General features: G+C 28.7%; 1 pseudogene; it reads right to left on the bottom strand.

Annotated features, from left to right (window-relative positions):
• Window positions 1-452: 452 nt before the first annotated feature.
• On the bottom strand, window positions 453-1,325 carry LOC149497499 (polyubiquitin-like; annotated as a pseudogene).
• Between the last annotated feature and the right edge of the window lie 3,186 nt (window positions 1,326-4,511).

The following is a 4,511-nucleotide window of genomic DNA, read 5'->3' as shown; positions in this document are numbered from 1 at the left end:
AGTACGTAGGCACGTTAGGGGTTTAATCCCGAGCGGCAAGTCAAAATCAGTCAAACATTTCATTAATCCATCATTCACCTTGCAAAGCATTCATTCATCGGTTAGTTTATCAGCATGACATAGTCTCGGGATCCACCTTGGGTTTGCACACCATGCCTTAAACATTGGGATAATTAATCTAGCAACTAGGTTAATTAAAATTGGAGTCACATAGGGTTTTTTCCTAGTTTACCCTAAAATAATTAAACAAGGTGGCGACTCACAAACTCACGTGCATTTCTGTCCTTAATCATATGCATTCATATGCCTATGATATTTGGGGAAGGGGTTCACAGAAACACAAATGAATGATAGGATCGGACATGAAAATAATCAAAATGTGCAACAGCGGCATCTACTTGTTATGAATTTAACAACTATAAATTTATTAACAGATAAACAATGTTTTTTTTTTTTTTTCTTTCTTAAGAAAGGAAAACAATACTCATTCATAAATTTGTAAAATTAGGTATTGATTGATTATTTTATATTTTGTCGTAAACATATAAGTAGAATCTCCATATCATTTCTCAGTATCCATTGCGACTTATTGTCCCCTTGAAGACATAAAGTGAATCTCCATTCTCAACACCATGCCATCGAAGACTACAATTATCATGCATAATTCTTTGTTTATGTATAAATAAATAATCATCTTGAGGAAGAATTTTTCTGCTCAAAAGAAGCCGCCTTAGATCATTAACGGTACTGGTGTCCTTCATTTCCAAAGGAATACTCGCTGCATTAAGCAAAGAAGAAGAGGTTTGCACCATAATGTTTAACTTCTTTGTAGGAGGATCTCCTCTTAATCGAGACATAGTTTTAAGAAATACAGTAATTTCTGATAATTTTTGAATACCATACTCGCTTATAGTACGAAAATCTTCATCTAGTTCTATACCAGAAAAGAAAAGTTATAATCTTTTAATTGGAGTGCCTTCAACTATATGGATTTTTTCTTTTAGACTACGAACACTATCTGTTTCATCCACTTCTATGTTAATTTGCTTAGCTGAAAATTTTATTATGATTTGGAACTTTCTTTTGTTGTTCAACATAGGAGACATAGGTTTGATAGTGAGGTCAATTCTCGTACCTTCATTGACAATAGGATAATCTTCCATGTCTAGACCATCAACTAATTCCCATCCTGATACTGATAAAATTTGTGCAGTTATGGGAACACCTAAGAGAAGTTCAATCTTTCTTTTGATTTCAAGTACAGATTCTTGAAAACCAATATCAAAATGAAATTCGCGAGCCCAAGCTACAATAACAACTCTCATTTTGTTAAAGAAAGAAGTTGCTGTATATTGATTTTTTTCAGTTTTTTTAAAGAAAGTGATTAATTTAAATATAAAAACAATTCATGTTGAAGTAATGCTATTTGTATGGCTAAATTCATCCTGGAAGCATTTTGTGTATGGTTGGTTGTACTCATGCATGAAACATTTCTTCATTAGAGAATAAAAAAAAACAACCATGGTCAACCACCCACTCAGTGAAAGAATTATTGTTAAATGAGTCAAGAATTAGTGACTTATGTATAAATATTTAAAAATAATTAGTTATGTACTCGCACGATACGCAAACTGTATAATTTTCTATTTTTTTAATTAAATTGAATGTTATTTTAAAGAAAATTAGTAATTTATGTTTGTTTTGCTTTAATTTGAATAATTTGTTTGACTAAAAATAAAAAAAATAAGATTATGAGCTTTTTTTTTTTTTTTTTTAATTCTCAAATAATGGACTAAAATATTAATTAGCACAAATTGATTATTGTAAGTAAATTATTGTAATAAACTAACATAGTTAATTAATTTTTTTTTCGTTTAAAATTCTCGTATGTTCAAATTAGATGATATATAAGAATAATTAATTTTAATGAAATAAATTTTTGTGAATTGAAATAATTATTTTAATTCTATTTGTTAATGTAATTATATTATTTAATTAATTTTTATTAACTATGACTCTATAATAAAACTCCATTATTTTTTTATAGAAAAAATTATATAATAAAAAAATTGATATTTATTAAATGTAAATTGTAATGAAATGAGCCATTAAATTTATTAGTTTGTAACTCTATTATTTAATAAAAAAATTTAATTTTTTCCTTTCAAAAAAACTAAATCTTTATTAAATGCAAAAAAAATTAATTACAAAGAAAAAATAAAATGCCACATCATTAGTTTCATATTTATATAGATATAGATAGATAATTTTTTTATGAGATAAAGATTAATTAAAGATAATATATAATTTTGAATCAGTTAGCAATTGCCAGGGGAAACACTATTTGTTTGAACTTCACCCAAATAGTTAAGCCAATTTAACTTTTCTGCATAAAGATTTATTTATCTGCTGATCAAACTCATACTCTTTCTGGACTATGAAATTTTATACAATATAGTAATTTCATATTTTAACGGAAAGCATATTCCGAAATTCACATATCACCCAATAAAATATATATATATATATATATATATATATATATATATATACAAACTCATACTCTTTCTGGACTATGAAATTTTATACAATATAGTAATTTCATATTTTAACGGAAAGCATATTCCGAAATTCACATATCACCCAATAAAATATATATATATATATATATATATATATATATATATACTAGTATGGACGTTGAATCAATTGGATTAAGTGGACTGCAGTTTGAGCTATAAAATTTAATAAGAGACAACTAATAATTGAATACCCATTTATCTAACGTGAATAAAAAATAAATAAATGAACGAACAAAGTTGGCAACCATGCCAACTTACTTACACTAACATTGACCATTTTATTAGCTTCGTTATATCCTAGATGGTTAAATTTGTTATTATAAGATTGATGCCCATTAAGCCCTAATTAGGTTATTAGTGTCTTATATTATAATACCAAGTCAATGGATTATAAGGGGACATGTCCTTTTTCATACTCTATTATAAATTCCAAATGGATAGGAAACATGAAAAGAACAACTGCCAAAAGCTTTTGAACTCTCTTTTGTTTTTTGTTTTTTTTTTCTTGTAAGCTGCTTCAAGGAGTTGTGTACAAGAATAAGTAGTAGTTTAATTAGGGTGTTAATTAATTATGTGATTTTCCTTTAATATAATTTAATATAGGACAATGAAAGCAACTATGTAAATATTTGGAGATAATGTTATTTTTGGTATATGTACTTGTCTTTTTTTTCTATTTTGGTGTATACATAGAAAATTGTGAAAATTGAGTGTTTAAATTAGCATTTTTTTTTTCAATTTAGTATCTCCTGATGATATAAATAACTGAAATGTCTAATGAAACTAAGTGAACTCACATATGCCTGCATGTCCGCTTATGTGACTTGACATTTAATCTACGTAGTATATCCAATGTGGCAATCATGCTGAAATTACTCATTTAGCCACATTTAAATTTGTAATGCTTCATCTTATGAAACAAAACAATCAACAAAATTAGATTCAAAATCACATGAAAATGCCTCTCAAACAATCAACAATCTCCTAATTATAAAAATCTAAATCAGTCCTAAATAGCCAAAAATAATCTCAGAATTTATTTTTTAAAAGCAAGTTTAGTTAAAACAACGTATTCACAGTTCATTATCTCCACATTTGCAACAACCAAACATGCTTTAATAAATTAAAAAGCAAAAATCAAAAAATGCAAAAGTAAAACATAATTTTCTCAGCAACCAAACAAACAAAACTGTCACCTCCGTATAAGCTAAAAAACCATGGAAACACATAATATAATTTGAATCAAAATTCAACTCGCGAGACACGTAAAATGCAAAACAGAGAACAACAAAAATAGAGAAACTAAAATAAAATTCAAAAACAATGGAAACTCCAATAGAAATTTCAAGAAATCCGAATCCAGAAGATCAAAGAAAAGTTGAAACGAGTTATAGCCACAGCAAGGGAGAAGAATCATGTTTCCAACACTCAGAGATGATTGGACTGCAAGAGAGAGACAAAGAAGAAGGTTTTGTTTGTCTATTCCCTTTCCTATCAATTTAATTGATTATGTTCATGAAATTTTAGCCTTAGATTTAAGAGGAAAGAGGTTTAAGCTGTTGAGTTAAACACCTCTCTCGATCGTGAGTAGTAACTTAGCTTAGGGCTTTTTTGTTTAATGAAGTTAGGAGAGTAAATTTACTCCATATGCCATGTTGGACTACTTTAAGTGGATTATTTGTCAGGCATGTAAGGGAACATGTAGGCAAAAGTGGATCTCACTTAGTCCTATTATATATTCTGACTGTCCATGATGCGGAGCAACTGACACTTAAGTATATAGAAGGCTTGGATCGCTGCAAATCCAGGAAAAAGGAGCACGTCTGTGCCACAACTAGCCTGGCCGTGCTAGCCTCTAGAAGTCCTAGCACGCCCATGTCGACGAGACTATAAAGAATCAAATTCCGGCACGCCCATGTCATGCCAAGC

Source organism: Jatropha curcas, chromosome 3, assembly GCF_041381405.1.
Source record: "Jatropha curcas cultivar XTBG-Jc1 chromosome 3, XTBG_Jcur_1.0, whole genome shotgun sequence".
NCBI lineage: Eukaryota > Viridiplantae > Streptophyta > Magnoliopsida > Malpighiales > Euphorbiaceae > Jatropha > Jatropha curcas.
This window is presented reverse-complemented; position numbering and strand designations above follow the sequence as displayed.